General features: G+C 38.4%; 1 long non-coding RNA gene across 2 annotated transcripts; it reads right to left on the bottom strand.

The window, feature by feature from the left end:
* Positions 1–11,744: 11,744 nt before the first annotated feature.
* Positions 11,745–20,107, bottom strand: LOC114554753 (uncharacterized). Of its 2 annotated transcripts, none has more exons than XR_003692459.1 (3): positions 19,663–20,107; positions 19,100–19,243; positions 11,745–11,894 (listed from the first exon to the last, which is right to left on the bottom strand). It is a non-coding gene; the product is annotated as an uncharacterized LOC114554753 (long non-coding RNA). The 2 variants fall into 2 exon arrangements; XR_003692458.1 differs by having other exon boundaries at positions 11,745–11,897.
* Between the last annotated feature and the right edge of the window lie 1,057 nt (positions 20,108–21,164).

Raw genomic sequence — 21,164 nt, forward strand, 5'->3', positions numbered from 1 at the left:
TCTCCTCTCTGCCAAAAAGCAAATCAACACATTCCCCACAATGTTAAAGTATTCCATTAAAAGGCTATATAACCCTTTTACACAGCAGATAGTAGGAAAAGCAATAAGTAATAGCATTAACAATGGCTGAAAGTGACCCAGCATCTCTTGACAGTGTGAACAATATTAGGGCCCTGAAACTGAAGTAGCTGAATTCAACTCAAAGAGTTAGAAATAGAAACTGGGCATGAACATTTGTGCTGGGTGGATGTATTAATTCAGTGTAAAAGTTTTTCAGACAGGGACCGGGGTAGGTGAATTTAAACAACGGCTGAGTTGAAAACGCATCTTGTTGTCACATAAGGGCCCCGTTCATGTTGCACAGACATTTTAATTGCATTCTGTGTCTGTTTAGAGGCACAAAGGCACTCTAAAATTTGCCCCGACAACTGCCGTTTTAGCTCAGTGGAAGCTCGTACACGTAGCTGCAGCTTCTCCGTGTTGCCCGCACAGATTCGGGTCGGGGTTTTTTCAATCGAAAGTACACGCATGATTACAGCGATCAGCATTAACGTAAAAATTAGTTAGTGCGCTGAAGCACAAAAGGGAGGGGGAGGGGACGGGATGTGGAGGAGGGAGGAGCGAGCTAGTCTCCGTTTTGTTTGAAAATACTTTGAACATCAACAAGAAGTAACGTCACCCGACATTGCTTAGAGCACCTTTAAGTTCTGTAAATTCCTCTTAGATTCATCAACACAGACACACCTGGATAAAATGACTAGAGGTGTAACTAACAACATTTATTACGATATAATATTACAGGGCCCCAGACTAACTTTTTTCACTAGGAGCACAGTGGCCCCCAACTGAAAATGTTAGGGGCACAACCAGAAAATGTAGGGGCACGCACCGTCAATCAACATGCTAACCAAAATATTCACATTTCTGCTGATTTCCACTGTATTACTAATAAATACTTTGATAATAGATGCAGAAATTACAATGGGCTGTTTCAAATTCAGTGTCACTTTTGAAGATGCAACATAGAACATAGCCTGCTCGTCTCCGAGGAAGTGTAATGTCAAAAGCACCGCGACTGCTTTCGCCTCGCCATTAATATCATATCGCAGCAAACGCTGTCTGCAGGAAGTTATGAAAAACTGTAACCACACTTGAAACCACTTTATCAGCATCGCCGTGACTCACTGTGATTTCAACATAACAGCCCACATAGTTTGCTCCGTCTGCAGCTCTGCGTTTGTGTGCGAGTGTGTGTGTTTCTGTCAGAGCTCTGCTCTCTGTCAATTTTCAGAGAAGACAATAAGCTTGCGCTTACGCGCTCTCAGGTACCGAAATTTAGATGTTTAACGTGTAAAAAAGGGGGCACATTTACTGGTCGCACATGTGCGACTGGATGTAAAATTCAGTCGCACACTCTCAAATTTTGGTCGCAGTGTTGAGCCCTGTATTATATCAATTCTTTGTGATATTAGCAATTGTAGTGCTCTCCAGTCCAAGTCTGCCATGATAAGATTTTGATGCAATTCAGGGGCCTGCGATCACAAAAAGCAACTCAATTAGGAATTGACCATTTTATCACAGAGCTCTTCCAGCAATTTAAATGAAAAGTAAACTTTTTTGTTTTAATAAAAATAATAAATATAAAGTGGCGTATCTTATAGATGCCCTTTGCTGTGCGTCATCCCCTCTCTCCCCCCTCTTTCCTGTCTATCTGCACTATCTAATTAAAAACAAATCTGTATTTTCACTTGGCATTGATTATATTGGATCGTTGATCCAATTCAATGTATCAGAATCAGAGACACCTGTAGTAATGACATGTGTTGACTGTTTTAAACCCATCTGGATGTGTTCTTTGTTGTGTGCTTTATCTTGCAGGCGGCCCTGGGAGGATCATCACTGTGACTTTCTGTGTATCTGTGGTGGTGCTGCTGCTGCTGTTTGTGCTCATTTTGATTCTTATCTACAAACGTAAGAGTTATTACTGGTTCACGGAACACCAGACACACGCATATGGTACACCCAAAACCACATGGACGAAATCTCCATCCTGTATGGATGTGATGTGTAGAAAAGCCAAAGCAGACAAATACAAGACTAGAGTATACTTGTCCTGGGGATACACAGTGGTAGTTAGGTGTCCTACTCAATGAAACCAAACTGGAAAATACTAAATCATCAACAAGTGCAACTCTGTCAGTTTTTAACTGAACAGTGTATCAGCCGCTGGTTGAACATTTGGTGGCTGTAGCAACTGTGTCTCTGCCTGATGGAAAGTGGTGAAATCGATCCACTTGATGTCCTTCTGCTGGTTTATTGTTTTTGTTCTCTGCCTTTTCTTTCTGCCAGGACGTTCAAAAAACAGAAGAAATGCAGCAGCAGCAGCAGCACAGCACATCATAGAGGTTAGTGCATAAATAAAACCCAGAAGGATGCCCAATATACAAAACAATATCTATATTGCATTATACTGTTCCAATGTGAACAAAATATTGTAAACTCACTGAGTGGCTACAACTGAAAATACTAAATACAATTTGTTATATAGGTCTGCTAAATTGATCTTTTTTCACAACAGAGAAATATAATACTGAAAGTTTAACACATTTCAGGTTTTTATTTGATATGTACAAGGAAACTTAAAATGTACAGATCTATAATAGTTATTTTAAAGTGGGAAAGTTTGTATATAGGGGACAACCTACACAGCAAAAGGTTTTATATATTATTTAATTTGATCCGAGACAGCTTTTAAATCATTTACTCCTGGCTTTGTACATACTGTACCTGCTCTGATGTTTGCACTACAATGAAACAGTTGTAATTAAATTCTGTCTAAATTTTTTAGTACAGTGTGTACGGTCAGTGCTTATTGTTTGGATTGGATGAACTGTTCAGAATGTTTTTTTCATTCTTCCCTGAAAGGATAACATCTACGAGGAGATACAGGAGCCCCCCTCTGCCTCGCTGCATTACTCCACCGTCATCTTTACAAACTGCTCAGACAAAGCTGGAGCTGAGACACTGCTCACCAAACCCAGCTCCTCTGCCTGTGAATATTCGACTGTGAAAAACAGCCACAGTCAAACCTCCTCTAGTGTCAACTAGCCTTCTTCAGAGGATCCTTTCTACTCAACAGTCAACAAGTCATGGGAGCAATGAGGAAGGATCAGTCCGGGGTTTTACCGTGGAGGATTTCAATGTCTTGGATAAATGGGAAAAATTCTGATCAAATAGTATCTGTGTTTATACAGCTTAAAAACAATTGATAAGCAGGCTGAATAATGTATGTATGAGTGTCTAGAGTTGGATTGTACTCTAATGTGCCTAAGCTGCTGCTTCAGTCTGAGTGTGTGTGCTGGGGACGGGAGAGAGAGAGAGAGAGTGAGTGGGCTGTTGGTGCTCCTGTATTTTTTGCTAGTCTGCTTGTTTTTAATTACTATGGTCACCACGTCATCTATAGTCCTGTTCAATTTCTTTTTAAAATTGTTATTTTTTATAATTGTCATACCTGTCCAGGGACTACAGGTGGATATTAGTAATTTTTGCTATAACCTGGCCCAAGACATATTCTCTTATATTACAAGTTTAATGTTTATTTGTGCATTGTCCCAAATACATTTCCATTCCAAGCTGACCTGGAGGTGCACTGCCATGATCTGGCAAGTTGAATCACCCAAAGAGACTGTGCATGTTGAGAAATGTAAAAATATTTTGGGTTCATTATGACACTCTTGGCGACTGCCTATCTTGCTTTAGCTTTCTGCTGCCAACTTGAAATCAAATAATTTGTGTTCACTATAGGAATTTTCTTAGATGAAATATAGGATTTAAAATCTTCGAAAACAAAAAAAATGAACTATAAACTATTGCTGGCTCATACCATTTCACTTCTTCTGCTTTTTGCACCAGTGAAGCGTGCAGTTTAGGGGGAATTACTTTCACCGGACATTATGTCTAGAGAGATTAAATATGTCAGACTTCAACAGGTTCTTCAAACGATTCCTTGAGTCACTAGAATAGCCGATTACTCGAACTTCGATTACTAAAAATCCTTGATGCAAAGTGATTTGCCTTGAAGCTTCATTTAATCAATGTTACTAACGTATCGCTCACGGTGTTTCCGCACGGATGATTATTACTGTCGCACAGCGGGTGGACGCTGCTGGCAATACATGCCATGAAGACTGACGGCGCAGATTACAAAAATGAAGAAAGAGCATAAGCAGTGAGAGGCTAAGAGAAGAGACAACAGAAAGTGTCCAAAGTTTGGAATCAGTTCAAACGTAATTAAAACGAAAACTCTGTACAGTGGGTCTACTGCAAAATGGAACTAGCTTACCACAATAATAGCACGACGTCAGTGCTTTAGCATCTCAACAGAAAACATTGAGTCTAACTTAATCATCCATTCCACAAAACGGACCCATAAATCACAGAGTCGTATGGACGATGAAACTACACCAAACACAACAACCACCAAAAACAAAGACCAGAAAATACATGGCGGTGATCACAATTTGATCTAAAGAGCCGACTTGTTGACTATCTCTTCGGAAAACAGCTGAATGTTGCGCACCATTTTCTCTCACTCTCTTCACGGAGAAACAGCTGATCAACGATCTACTAGCATAAGTGTTACAGAGCTGTGTGACATTGTAATCAAATCTATAAATGAAAATATTTTGAGTATAAGGGAGGGAATCACTGTAATTGTTGGAGTTTTGGAATTTATAGAGTGTGGTCTAGACCGACTCTGTAAAGTGTCTCGAGATAACTCTGTTATGATTTGATAATATAAATAAAATTGAATTGAAATTGAATTGAATTATAACTTATTTATACTTATAGGCCTATAATACAGATCGGTCTCAGGTTGAAACTTGTAGTTCTGAAAGTTAAGTTGCACAATTGAAGGTATTGTATGTTTAATGTATGCCTTAGTTTGAGGTTGTTATTGCATTTCAGAAAATGTTGCATGCAGGCTAATATGGCACTTAAATGCACTTAATCTTTAGTGTTTTGGGAGATGATATTGTAACCAATGTAGGCGATAAAAATGTTGCTTTTTCCGAAAATTAAACTATAAACTATTGTATATTATTGCTTTTCAATAAAGTATTTCTTATCCGATTACTCAATCGATGGAATAATCGGTAGAATACTCGATTACTAAAATAATCGATAGCTGCAGCCCTACTTTTGTTAACAATGAAATCCTTCTCAGTCTTCAGTAATTAGGCTAACTGAAATTTACGGTTATGAAATAAAGTTATTTTATACTGTAAGTTTATATATAAGAGACAACCAACCCACATTTGACACCTTTAAAAGGTCCCATGGCATGAAAATGTCACTTTATGAGGTTTTTTAACATTAAAATGAGTTCCCCCAGCCTGTCTATGGTCCCCCAGTAGCTAGAAATGGCGATAGGTGTAAACCGAGCCCTGAGTATCCTGCTCTGCCTTTGAGAAAATGAAAGCTCAGATGAGCCGCTTTGGAATCTGCTTGTTATGAGGTCAAGCAAGGTTGCCTCCCCTTTCTCTGCTTTGCCCGCCCAGAGAATTTGGCCAACCCATGAGAGAGAGAGACATCATGGCTTTCAAACGAGAAAAGTGGCAGTTGGTAAAGGCCACACCCCCACCCTCCACCTTGCCCCCCCCACTCTCTCCTCCTCAATAGCTACAGACACAGAAATGGCACATACTAACTGTACGTACACACCGCCGCCGACTTGGGCGTCTAAAGATACCGGAAGTCATTAATTTTCAATGGAAGCTGGCTTCTCTCAGCTGCAAGGAGCGTCAAAACTGTCGGCGTCGCGTTTTGGGCGTTTTGGCGTCAATCAGAAAGTTGAAATTTGGTCAACTTTATGGTAATGAGCTATGACGCGGTTCAGCGGCAAGCAGCGACAAACGGCAGCAACCAATCGAATATAGGCGTCCTTCTCGCTGGCTGATTCTGGAGAAACATACGATGTAAACTTTTGTTCCTACCAAGACATTAGTTCCATGAAAATGGAGGAAATCTCCTAATCGCCGTTGCTGGGTTCCCCTATCATTTATGATGTGGCGTTGTTTGCGTATAGGGACCAGTTAACGTGCCGTCACATGGTCTGTAAACAGTCCGCTCACAGTGAAGTCCTGCGGGTCAACAGCTGGCGGCTGCTCGCTCTGCCTGCATTCTGCTGCGGTTCAGCGGCTAACTGCTAACAGACACCGCTGTGACCAACAAACAATACAAATGATGTCCTTATATATGTAATTTATAAAAGGTTTCTAGTGTCAGTGTATTGGTCGTGCAGTGGCTGCTTGTGCTTTTTCTTCAATCGCGTGTTGCACATGATCGAAGAATGCTCCCACGTCAGAGCGGCCAAAGCGTCAAACAGCTTCCTCGGACTTTTTGACAAGCGTCCTCGACAGGGCGTCCAGAGCTTCTTTGCAGCTCAAGTCGGCGGCGGTGTGTACGTAAGCTAAGGAAAGCTCATTGTGGGACTGGCTCTAGTGGCTCTAGTTCTGCACCAAAGCTGAACTTTGGGAAATAGACTTCAGATACAGTATTAGAGGACCACTAAGGTCTATATAAAAGAGACTTCAGATACAGTATTAGAGGACCACTAAGGTCTATATAAAAGAGACTTCAGATACAGTATTAGGGGACCACTAAGGTCTATATAAAAGAGACTTCAGATACAGTATTAGGGGACCACTAAGGTCTATATAAAAGAGACTTCAGATACAGTATTAGGGGACCACTAAGGTCTATATAAAAGAGACTTCAGATACAGTATTAGGGGACCACTAAGGTCTATATAAAAGAGACTTCAGATACAGTATTAGGGGACCACTAAGGTCTATATAAAAGAGACTTCAGATACAGTATTAGGGGACCACTAAGGTCTATATAAAAGCATCCAAAGAGCACCATGTCATGGGACCTTTAAATAATTTACTGCTGGCATTGTACATACTCACTCTGATGTTTACATTAGAATTATATGGAAATTTGTTGAATTCTGTCTACAATGTTGAGTACAATTTGTATGGCCAGTGCTTATTGTTTGGATTGGAGGAACTGTTCAGACTGTAATAACTTTAGTGATCAGCTGAATTTGAACCCTTAACCCTAATACTTTATGACCCAATAGCTGCACAACTAACCGGTATAACAGTCTCCTCATTTAATCTTAACACAGCATTACATGTATGCTATGTTTGACTTTTTAACTTTCTACTTTGGTGCTATCTGGTGGTGGGAGACGGCAATAGGCCTTTTTCATGGAAGACATTTTGACTTGTCACAGAAGGAAAAGCATAGGTGTACATAATAAAATGAATGATGGCTGAATTCCATTTAGCTGCTCTGATTTCAGGGTCCTGGCATCGGGCATGCTGGCTCACGGTCACTCGCACTGGAACACTTAAATACGGAAGGAAGGAAAGGAAACATTTAAAAAAAAAAGGGTTTAGTTTTTTTTTAACCTGGACTCCATTTCCCCCTGCATTTGTGTCTAATAGACTGATGTGACCGGCATTGAGCAAGATCGTAGAGACGGGCCGGCGCGAACCGAGCTGCAATGGAACCTAATAGGACAATTGTGCAGCCATGATTTTTCTCCACTAAAAGTGATTGTTTTGACCACTGACAAGCTCAGATTTGTTGGGGCTACGGTGTCAAACTCCCTGAATGTGTGTATATATATATATATATATATATATATATGCACAAGCTGGTGTGTAAAAATGTGTAAACCTGAGTCAAAATAAAACCCTAAATTCTTGCACACAGGCATTACATTGCAAAAAAGGACCCCAGGGTACACCATCATGAAAACTGTCATCATGTCTGTCTGTCCGACATGCGCAAAAGAACAATAACAAAGATGTCACAACAACACACTTGTCAGAGTACTCCCATAAGAACAGCAGAGGCTACTTTTTTATTTAACTTATCAACTACAAAAAGCAAGCAGGCAGCAGTCTATCGATTTTGGCTCCATTTCAGTACCGCACATACAGTACAGCAGCTACACATGCAAACAGCGCCATCTGAGAATATTAAACTAGGCCTGATAGTAATTCATGTTGATGCATAATGAATAATGTTATATTACTTTTACTTATTGCGTTAGAGATTTTTGGGGTATTGCATATTTCATTTTGTAAATAAATTAAAAAAATAAAAAAACAACAAAGCATTGAATACTGTTGGGCAATACGTTAGATTAATAATTTAATCAATATTAATACTGAATAACATCTTCACCTGTCTGTCTACGGTTTTAACTTTTACATAAAAATAAACCGATGATGTCACCAAATGAAGATGAATAGAAGATTTGGCCCCATTTCAGAAAGCTGGTTTTGCAAAACTCAGAGTTAGTTGTCAGAGTTGACTGACTGTCAAAATGTTGTTGATCAGGTTGTTGAAACAAGTTAACTCATTCCCCTCAGCCCCCTTTGAGTGATCTATTATAGCTGTTGTATTTTGAAATCTGTCTTTTTATCTGCAGCTTTATTTGGTCCATTTCTAGATCGGCTTTTTGTAATCTTTTTCTCTAAGTACACCTTGTACAGCTGTTTCACAGGGAGTTATAGGAACACAAAATTACATAACATGTTCACAGTGCCAGGCCTTCTTTAATGCATTGTTAAGTCATGGGTCAATGCTCAACATCTTACAGAGCCAAGCTGGGCTGGAGAAGTGGATGGCCTCATAATCCCCAGCATTGCTCTGTTAAAGAAATAAGGTTTTATCATGGTACACCAGCAGTTAGACTGTTAGCAGACGAGCTTCAAACCGAGATGCCCTCAGCCATAGCTCACCCACTGTTCTGACTGAGGACCATCTTGTCAGCCTCTGTGAGTGCTAGTGGATTTTGTGATGGCTGAAAAAGTTTGTTTGTCTGACCTCATTCTTATAACCTGTTCTGAAACCGGAAACTCTGAGTTTGACAGATCAGAGTTAGTCAACCCAGAGTTCAGGCTGGAACTCGAGAGTTTGTTAAACCTGCTTACTGAAATACCCCTCTGGTCGTGTCTGTATCAGCAAACCTGCTCTTACCAAAACAAGGAAAATACGCAGAATAAAAACTTGATGTATCGCATAGAATTGATTTGCCATATTTTCTATCGGCCGAAGCATCTCCTGTAATGTAAAATATTATAAATTAGGGCTGCACGATACACCATAGAAAATATGTAATTGTGATTATTTTGACTGATACTGTGATTGCGATATGATTCACGGTATTAGAGGGAATGATCATTTTTGTATCATTATTCTCATTTCCATTAAAAAATATTACTAATCTGTAATGTTGCCCAAGAAATGAAAACCGGCAGCTGATTGGACGAACGCGTCACATGGGTTTGTTTTCTCCGGAAATTCAAAGCCAGACTGTCATGGCGGCCGTTCAGAATACGATCTCATATTGTACTAAAATAGTTCACTAAAACATGTTTCTGAAAACATTTTAAGCGAGAAATAGGCCATGCAGTTGCTGAATCTGTCTTGATTTCAGATCAACAAAGGTCAGTGTAAAAGATTTTCATCAGATTTTGAGAGACTCTAGTCACCTCATTCCGCTCGCCATTTCCGGGTGAGTCCCGACTGCCCTGCCGCCGACCTAACATGTCAGGTCGGCCAAAATGAAGGCCAGGACACACCGAACAGATTTAAGTCACTGACCTCGCCAGGCTGTCCCACGGCCGATTATCGGCCTGATGTGTCCCGGCCACAATACTTCATTCAGAATGGTTTGACACATATTTGCCTTTAACAAATATTGCGCCCCCCTGCAGTTTGGATATTGCACTTGTCCATATTGCGATTTCGATAAAACTGCAATTAATTGTGCAGCTCTATTATAAATTATATGATTTTAAAAGAAGGAAATACCAGTAGAAGAACATATACAATCCACCAGTTTAATCTGAATGTTCAGTTTAATGTGAATTAAAAGTAGACTAAGTAGGCTACACAGTTTACGTTGCTATCGACTCAGTTTTCAAACAGTAGAGACGGACTATTTTCTTTAGCAGAAGCAATATAATCGTGTTTGAATCAATACAATCTTTTTTTAATTAATATTTTGTGTCAAATTATTGATTTATTTGGTAAGTAGCCGTGTAATAAGCGGGATCATGTAGAGCAAGCAGGTCATTATAATATTATTATACCCTTTGCGTCGAGGTCCTGCATCACCCTATCAGGGTTATATTCCCTATAATTACCAGTTCGCTTTACATTATCCCGTACACATGGAATATGAATAGTGAAGTATATGACACCACGTCATCAGCAGCAGCTTCTTGTGGTGTTAGGTTGTTAGCGGGAAATTCAATGTGTCATATCCTGGCTTTAAATAGTTTGCAAGATTGATGATGTAATGCTGTGAAACTTGTAGACAGTGGGAGATGTGTCATAATTACTAACACTATCATAGTCATAACCACTGGCGTTGTTTACAACAGGTAATGGTTTAAAAAGACTGATATCTTGTGACATTAACACTGCGGAAATCCCTAGCTCCCCATTTATGGATTAATAAATTCTATTGCTTCTATTTTAATTTTATTTCCCCAGTCAGTTTTTTTTTTTTTTTTTTTTTTTTTTACATTTAGGAACTGATGTTGATATAATTTACTTATTAAATAAAAGCCAAATTATGAATAATGATGAGGTTTTCTATTATACAACTATTATATATACTATTTCTGACATGTTGTGTTTGTGTCAGAGACCTCCTCACTGATAGATACAATCATTCAAATGACAAGCAGTTTGATTCAGTTTGAGCTAATTGTTTTGTGCTTTACAGTGCTTGAGTAGAAATCCTACAGCACCATACTGTACTGCTACTGTACTACCGTACTGTACTGCTCCAACTCCAGTAATTGCAACAAAAATACAGAGTAAAAACACAGTGTACTATATTTTTTATCTGTTTCACTTTCACTATAACTCATTTATACATAACACAGCAGTTAAAGAAATATTATTTTAGATTAAAAACTCCTTTGGTGAACTGGCAGTAACATTTTTTGGTTGTTTTTTTCACAATTGCAGCTCCGAGATTGTTTCAGAATCTGACGTGATGTGAACTTTTCTCTCTGATCTACAGGCTGTGAGGCCTCATCTGATGTGAATGGATGCACAGACGGATGGGTGGAATTCATCCGCAAATATCCAAAAAATAAAATATATCAAAGTTTTGATGTAGTTAAGGGCCGCCAAACAATCATACAAAGTACTCAAAAGAATGTGTGGCAGACCAAGGACAGATTTTCTGTGTACCATGATACAGCAAATAGAAAACTCAGGGTGGTCATCAAACAACTTCAACATGGGGACTCTGGGAAGTACAAGTGTAAATTTATATTTGAAGGAAATTCTGAAAGGGATAAAGTGGACTTGAACGTTGGTAAGAAATGCTGCCTCTTTTTATCACTGTCTCTCATGTCCTTTGTTAAAGAGTAACTACACCCCCAGATAACTAAGGTATCAGACATGCACACTTAGACATACAGTACTCCTATTGTTCTAGTCATCATTTACTGACTAACCAAGTTGCAAAAAATGGAAATAATTTTGCCACAAAGCACATAGTACCAGACATGACGAGCAGATATAATGGACAGATCTTATTTATCTGCAGATGACGGCTGTCAGACACCATTTATTCAAACTGCGTACAGAACAGCTAAAACCACCATGTCATGTAAAAAAGGAAACTCCGGAGTCATGTTTTTCTGCAAAGAGAATGGTTCAATCTGTGAGGATATTTTATCAACAAAATCTTCTCCGAAGTCAAACGGGTCCTTCACTCTCACAGAGACCAGCAGTAGCTTCACCATGTCCATCAGTAATGTGTCCTCACAGCATGGTGGTGTCTACTGGTGTGGAGTGGAAACAGAAAATGGAAGTAACAGAGCTGGACTCAGAAAAATACAACTGGAGGTTGAAGGTGAGAAACAAACATCGGACACTTTTAGGTTTGATTTACTCTCACACATATAATGAAGGTTTCTCTGAAATATGATGTTAAATACAGTTACTGATAGGCAACGCTGTCTTTCTGTCTGTCTACAGATACTAATTACACTAAGTCTTTAACTGTTGGACAGAATCTCACATACTGGTGTAAATATCCAGAGGGTACTATGTTAAAAAAATTCATCTGTAAAGGAGAAGATCCATCTATATGTAAACAGATAGTAAGCACGCAACAGAGAAACGCTGGAAAGTTTTCTATGATGGAGGACAAAGAGAAGAGAAATATCACCATAACAATGAGAAATGTAACAACGGAAGACTCTGGGACATACTGGTGTGGAGCAGAAATAAATGACCCAAAACAGAGCAACCCATTCTTCCACAAACTTGTGATGACTGTCGGTGAGTCGAGTTATTTTATTTTGTGGATGTTATCTGACCCTAGTTCAGATTGTGAGGGAGTAACTCATCTATTTGAAGAGAAAGCTACAACAATTCTTGATCAGTGCTGGACTTATATTTTTATCTTAAAAAGTTATTTAATAACTGTGTTTTTGATCTGCTGAGTTTTAGCCAACAAAATTCTTCCAAAATGACTACTAACAGTAGAAGTAATGAGCCCTCACTACAGCTCTCACTGTATTTATAGCAGCACATATGTTCCTAAACCATTAAAGGTGTTACACAAGAGCAAAACAAGAAAAGGAAGTGATTTATTAAGTTAAGTGAGGCTGGGTGAGGTAAAAAGTAGTGATGTGCGTCTACTCAGCCCTAACAACTCTTATACTTGGAGTGAAGGTCTCATTTTATCATCTTAGGGCGTTTTCACACATACCTCGTTTGGTCCGGACTTTTGGACTTTTTAGTTTGATCCAAACCAAAATTACAGGTGTGAAACCTCCCCCGGACCACGGTCCGGATCAAAAGACCAAATTTTGGTCCGATAAAAAGAGGTGGTCTCGGTCCGGACCAAACTGAACCATGGTCCGGTTCGTTTATAGTGTGAAAGCATTTTTTGGATGGTTCGGCCTTTTGAATGGGAGTGATAGGGGCACTCTCATGCTAGTCTCAAAATAGCTATTTTCGAAATACTAAGAAGGCTCGACACAACATGATACTTTGCTTCAAGTATCACCAGGAGCTCTACGCCTTAACGCAAGCATTGACAACATTCTTTGTGTACACAGATTTACTAAAAAGAAAGTTTATGAGCAACTCACCGCAGCGGTTGTTGTTTCCGGCCATTACCACCTCGGCAGTCAAGATATCCGAATGCGAATGAACAGACTCCATATGAGGCTCCTTTTTCAACTACAAGGTCAATATTGGTTTTTCAATAATGACAAAACAACGACTTATCCATGCATTTATATGGAACTAAAGGTTTAGGAGCTTTCTGTCTTTACTCTCCTCCCTGTTACGTTGCATTCGGAAATCGATTGTTTTTGACTGATAAAATGGCTGCGGCCGGAAACAACAACAGCTGCGGTGAGTTGCTCAAAACCTTTTTTAGTAAATCTGTGTACACAAAGAATGTTGTCAATGCTTGCGTTAAGGTGTAGAGCTCCTGGTGATACTTGAAGCAAAGTTTTATGTTGTGTCGAGCCTTCTTAGTATTTCGAAAATAGCTATTTTGAGACCAGCATGAGAGTGCCCCTATCACTCCCATTCAAAAGGCCATTTGACCCAAAAACGATAATACGGTGAATCTTAAAAGTGGCGATTCGGTCCTAAATATGCTTTTAAACTAAAGTTTGACTCACGTACATTCACAAAAATACCCTAGGATGCATTTTGGCGAGAGTTGCGCTTTAAAACCTTTATATTATATCAGCTGTAAACTGAACCTTTACTCTTTACACAAAAACCACGGATGATAAATATATACAGTATAAGTAATTAGTATAAATATAGTATATAGTAGGGATGCACCAAATCCAGGATTCTGCCTTGGATTTGGCCAAATATTGGGTTTTTTAACGGGGTTCAGTTTCCGCCAAACCAAACCCTACGCTCGTCGACGTAATGACGCCGCCGTTGATTACGAGAAGGTCTTTACGTAGGTGGAGCGTTCAATGCAGTAGGCTGTGAGAAAGTGAGAATGGAACTTGTGAGCAGAGAAAGTGTTGTTTGGCTATACTTTCAGTCAAAGAAGGCCATTCAAGTTGAGCTACATGTTCAATTTGCAATGCCGATTTGTCCCGTGGTCGGAAGGACCCTGAACAACACACAACATCGCCACTGTTAAAACATTTGCGTATTAAACATCCGAAAGAAAACGAGTTGTGCGTGAAGGAATCTACAGACAGCAGCCAAAATGCAGCAACTTCAGGTATGGCAAAGGAAGGACAGATACAGCAAAAAATAAAAATAAAATGAAAAATACACTGCTGTGGACATTGTTTACTTCATTAATGTTTTTACTGTGTTAATGGACTGAGGATGGGAGTAGGATTCAGTATTCGGTAGGGCTGGGCGATATATCGATATTATATCGATATCGTGATATGAGACTACGTATCGTCTTAGATTTTGGATATCGTGATATCGTGATATGACATAAGTGTCTTTTCCTGGTTTTAAAGGCTACATTACAGTAAAGTGATGTCATTTTCTGAACTTGGCCTCTTATTTTATAGGCTATTTTTATTTAAGATATTTTTTTTATTTAAATGTGCACCTTATGGAGCTTTGATTTAAAAAAAAAAAAAAAAAAAAAAAAAAAAGGTACTCCTGTTATACAGTATTTATGTTTACATTATATTGTTATTTGAACAGCTGAGCATTTAATCATGAACAAGGTGAAGAAACCCGTTTATTATTTATTAATTTGATTTTGCAACTGTTCACTGAAATAGCCGGTTTCTATGAAACTACTTGTGACATGTCATATTTGGCTTTGACTTTGACTGAACAGCTCTCACTTTGCGGAAAAAAAATATCGGAATATATATCGTATATCGATATTCAGCCAAAATATATCGGGATATGACTTTTGGTCCATATCGCCCAGCCCTAGTATTCGGTTTCAGATTCGCCAGAATCTTAACCAGTGAATTCGGTATTCGGCCGAACACCAAAAATCTGGATTCGGTGCATCCCTAGTATACAGTATATAATAGTAAAAATTATAATAGAAATATTAATTGCATTAGCCACTTTGAGAAAGACTTTTTTTCAAAGGGCAGTGAGCTGTGATATCCTGATGCTGACTGATGCTGCATCAAATTGCAGATCTGTAGCTAATTAACATTTATATATTTATAATGATAAATGAAACATGTGGGTGTTCAGCTGGTGTCTGTAGTCAGACAAAGATTACTCAGAAGTGAGTTTATGCTGTGTCTTATATAGCAGTAGCTTATGTTAATATATATTTAACTGTATATTTAAGATTTGTGTTATCAGCATTTTGTGATTAATACTTTTAAATGAATGAATACTGGTGCAACTGACAGGCAAAAGAGAAAGGACCATTTCAACATATTTTCTCGCTGAAATACAATAACATTTAAAAAGGAAAAGTTTTATCTTTCAGATTCCCTCTTGATTTATTTAGTCCTTCTTAGTTTGTAATTCCATTGTTTAAATATTTTAAATGTATTGTTTTTTGCGGTCACAATTTAAATGTAGTTCTATTTGTTTTCAGTGTCAGCAATTCCCACTACAACCTCACCACCACCTTTAACACAGCCTACTACTGTTTCCTACGATGGTTTTGGTAAGAAAATTGGCTGTTTTTTAAACCCTATGAGGCCTAAATCTTGGTCAGTAAGAGGTCAGATCCCTTAACAAAGACAGATGTGGATGCTAATGCTACTTTTTGATGCTCTTGATGTCATTTTCTTAAAGGAATATGCCACCGTTTGTTGAAAAAGGGTTATTCACCGTCTCCTCTATATTTATATAGGTGGGCAAACGCAATTTTGTCTCAGTGCATGCATTGTCTTAGTCCACCGGCTGCGCCGCTAGCTTAGCTTGGCATAATGAATAGAATTTGTTGTTGCCGTTAGCATGTCGTGAGTAAAAGTGACCCAACAACAACAAAAACAAAACTTAATTACTTCTTGTGGCCTGCGTATTCACAACGAGTAAAAATAGCAATGCAGATTAAGACTAGACGATTTCCTAGGCAGATATTTTTTTTTTTTTTTTCTACCACCATTGAGATGTATTCTGAGATTAAATTTGTCCAGTGATTGATGTGGCAAGAATTCTTTGATTTCCAGTTTTGGAGGACTACTTTCTTAGCGACAGCTAGAGAAATGAACAACGGATTCCTGAATTTTTGCGGGAGGTGGATTTCGGAGATATCACCAAGGAGACAGAGTGTTTGAGATGATGGGATTCTGTAGCTCAGGGTGGTGGACAGTGTCTCGTGACCGTGATCCAGAATGAATAAACTGGTTGACAGATCCACATGGCGTGCAGATAATCGTCTGTGCTACCTAAGGTGCATTGTGAACAGATACCGGTTTGCTAGGCCCATTTTGAACATTTTACTTTGGGTGATTTGAGTCCTATGAATTACTTTATATTGTATAAGATGCAGGTTTGTGTTAGCAGTCATGGAGAAGGTATTCTTACAGATTTGTTCCTAGTAATCTATATATAAATATAGAGGAGACGGTGAATAACCCTATTTCAACAAACGGTGGCATATTCCTTTAATGTTGGATGTCATTTTGATGTGTGCTCTTTTAATGCAGATCAGGAATCTGTGTTGACGATTGTTGTGGGTCTCTCTTTGGATGTGCTCCTATTGGTGCTCATGTTCACCACATATTTTGCCTGCAGAAGTAAGAGATTTCTTCACTGGTTTACACACCATCAAACACCTCCAGTCACACACAAAGGGACATGGATCAAGTCCAGATTAGATTAAGACATAATAAATAATAATTGTGGTAGCAGGTCTAGAGATTATTGTCACTATTACATGTGTTACTGAGACTATACATTTTATATTCTTCCCCAGATGGAATCAAATATATGAGAAACAGGAACAAACCCAAAAGCCAGATTGAGGAGCATCACTTGAATGACATCATTGATAATTGATAACTTTCCAACAAGCCCCTCTAACTCCCTGCACTGCTCTACGACGCTCCGCAACATCTTCAACTTCCAAAACAACAACTCTGACAAAGCTGATCTACTCCTCACCAAACCAGCCACTCAGTGGTCTGAATTATTCTCTTTGATTTTGTACAGCATATGAAAATGTTTGCCTGCAACAACGTTATAACATAACACCAAATTATTTTTCATGTTTCGTTGTCTGCTTTTGCTTTAATATACTATTACACTATACTATTACACTATACTATTACAAATACTATACCTCATATACATATTTTTTGTAGTTAAAAAACAAGGTCACACATTAAGATAAAAAAAAAAAAAACATTACAAAATAATTGTCATCGATTAAACCGCTTTCTCGGATAGTTGATTAATTAGTTGTCTATGAAACATCAGAAAACAGTGAAAATGCCAACCACAGTTTCCCAAAGTCACCAAAAGTCTCATTTGATCTAGTCTCGCTTTGCCAGACCCTCCTCCAAAGCACGCTGGAGGAGGGTCTGGCTACTCTGGGAGGAAAACATGCTCTGGTTTATTGGCATCTTGGGCAGTGCTAAGCACCGGAGAAAAGTGTACGTTTAAAAGTAGTTTTAGTCATGCAACAGAAAACTCAGATTGGACAGACAGTCTAGTAGGGCTGTAGCAATACACTAATCTCACGATACGATACACGATATCCAGCTCACGATACGATATATATCACGATATTCAGCCAACAATACGATTCGATATATTTCGATACACTTACATCATTTTCTGAAAGATTTAAAGGGGACCGAGTGACTTTGGTGACATCTTGTGAGTGTTCCATTTACTTGGATTTAATTAATTGAACTGAAAACATCAATTACACATTATATGTCTCTCACTGGACAGAGAGTCTACAGCAAGGAGGCCAGAGCTGGAGGAACGAGTCGGGAGGGGCTCGTTCACGTCTCCACGCCTTTTAATACATCCATGCTCCACGCCCTGGTGGCTAGTTGTTCTGTGTGCTATTGTATAGTTCAATAACTGTTAATGTGTTACGTTAACATACCGGACACCTACCGTATTCAGCGTATTGTTCTGTGTGCTATTGTGTAGTTGAATAACTCTTGTATTTATAATCTAAATAAATGCGACTTATATATGTTTTTTTTCTCTTCATTACGCATTTTTTGACTGATGCGACTTATACTCCGGAGCGACTTATAGTCCGAAAAATACGGTAGTTTGTGCTTCCTCAGGAACACAACTATTTTTAAAAAACGTTGAAGACGTGCTTTAATGGAATGTGCCTTGCTGTTGTTGGTGAATATAATGAACAGAATGAACAATGAACAATAGAGTAAGTTACGGCAACAGTTAAGAACAACAGAAGTGATACAATATGTGTAAGAAATCATTCTGACCACAGGAAATTACACTTTTTAACACTTCATCACTGAATGTTAGATAAGACTCATAGACATCACAACTGCACTAAGTGCCCCTTGCACAATAGGTTTATCTACAGCTTTATCAATACTAAACAGTTGCACATTTTTATTCCCAAATTGTATAGATTTTAAATGATTTTTTCTTATATTGGATCCTATTATTATTTCATGTATATTGTATCCTATTATTTCATGTATATTCTGTATGTGTGCTGTGTGTCTGATATTTTTCTGCTGCAACACTGGAATTTCCCTTTTTTTGGGATCAATAAAAATCTATCTATCTATCTATCTATCTATCTATCTATCTATTAAAGAAACAATAACAAATATGTACAATAGAACTGAGGATATACCGTTTTATTTGTAGGGTGTGTGAAATATCAATCTGCATGTTCTAAATGTCATAGCATATACCGTACATAGCAGTCAGGAATAAAAGTCCAGGATGTGTGTTAATGTAACATGTAGCTAGTGACTGTGGCTGGTGTAAAATGCGTAGGTGGCGACAAAAATACATATATTTTAATTTAGTTTAGTCAAGTCAGAAAAGTTTAGTTAAAACCACTTCGACAAGGGGCCCCTGTGTTAAAGCTTACCTGAAATCCAAGTGACGCCTGCAGCACGTCCGAATCCAAATGATGGGATGGCTCCTCCACAAACAGCAGCAGAATTCCTCTGGCCTCCTGCCCACTGAAGTCTCTCTTTCACAGAGTTTGACCATGAAGAGAACAACGCGCATACTGTAAAATATAACTACAATTAGTATCCACTTTAAGCAGATAAATTAGATATTGCACTAACAATAATGTATAGTTCTACTTTCTAACTGAAATGTATGAGAATGAGACAATATGCCTCTAGTTTCAGGGCAGTGCATAAGTTAAATGCTGGTGAAGTTAACCAGCTGCGCCAACAGCCGTCAAATTACCATTTCAAAGTAAATGTAAGCATCCCACAAGGCTGCGACTATTAAATAAAATTATTCAAGAGTGTTTTTAGCTGGAAAAATCTCATTTCGATGACTTAAGACGTTTTTGTTAACTTGACGTTTCTCAAATGTATGACAAAGTAGCTAATGTTAAGCTAACATCTCGGTAAAGCTAACATCCCGATTAAGCTAACATTAGGGTTTAGCTAGCACACAAAAGAAAAGACTCACCATCAGTCACCACCAAATAACTTCACCGAAAATAGACGAAATATTAAACTCAATATGAAGCACAGGATCCCATATAAACTTCCTTTGCTTTGTAACTTAAACTAATGTATCAACTTTTACTCATAATTATTTTTGCTAACTGGCATCTATCTTGAATTTAGATGAGCTCATCTTTTCCCTCGGTCTCTCTGGTGTCTTCACGTCTCTGCGTGCAGCTAGCGCCCCCTGTTGGACATGCACGGAGAGCGTAATAATAGATTGAACCATATAGAGAGAAAATCTTCGACATAACTAAGTTACTATCAAAGTACAAATTCAAGGTAATTGGACTTTACTTGAGATTTTCCATTGTATGCTACTTTATAACCCCTATACTCAGAGAAATACTACCGTTTTTAAATTTTAGTTACATTGTTACATAAGCCTAGCTGCAATCAGCTAGCTAATCAAATATAGGACTAGCCTATTCATTTGTCTAAAATTGGCTCCCATTAGACCAACTACAATATTGAAATGCTTATAGCAATACATCTGAAATTAATACCTTATTTTTCACTTATATTGCTTATATGCCATTGCTATAGTTTACACTTTTTGTATGTTGTTTGCTAAGTGTAATTTTGCTTTTTATTGTGATTTAACTGTATAACTTGTTAAAGTATGAGTAAATAAATAAACATAAATATGTATGGCATGAGTATATCTGTTATCATCCACGTGTCATATATTGTCATTATTTTTTGTAATTTGTGCATCATGATGAAACTGATTTTCTTTTGGTAAAAACGTAATAAAAACGTTAAGTCACAGCGTCCGCACAGGAGTTGAGCCCCCGGACAACAAGTTAAGCCTTTAATATTACCGATTAATAGGCCTGTCATGTTTATAGATGAATAGATCGGTTCTAGCTGATTAATCCCCTTATCCTGTCTGGATCCCCTTGCCTCCAACAGATGTTCTATCATCTCCACATCTTAATGGGGAAAGCACCATAGGTACCATACCAGACTCAGGCCAGTGCTCAAGGCCTCTCTAGCTTTCATTCCCATACAGGTCCAAGAGGGGTTTGTATTATCACCATAGAGAAGACACTTTTATGCATGTCTAATAGCACTTATTAGAGGTAGGTTATGAATCAGCTTTATGCCCATTACATGTAACGTTACATTAGCCTTATGCCCATTACATAAGTGGTTAGGAAGGACACATACCAAGTCCATAATTTTATGAGATGGATCACAACATTCATGTTGTAACTAGATGAAAAGACTAATAGCTTTAACAATTAGCCTATTTAAAGCTAGTCGTGACACAGTTTATGCAGGACTGCAGTTAGCTTAGGTGAAGCCAAGTACTGAAATAAATCCAGGGCATGTTGATCTTGATTCATAGTACAGACCTCAGGTCACTGATACTTGGGTGGAGTGATTTGCTCACAGCACCTGAGAAGCCCCATGGTGAGAAGCAGAGTGCAACAACTGTGCTTTTTCCAGGTGTTTCTC

Source organism: Perca flavescens, chromosome 4 (assembly GCF_004354835.1).
Source record: "Perca flavescens isolate YP-PL-M2 chromosome 4, PFLA_1.0, whole genome shotgun sequence".
Taxonomy (NCBI): Eukaryota; Metazoa; Chordata; class Actinopteri; order Perciformes; family Percidae; genus Perca; species Perca flavescens.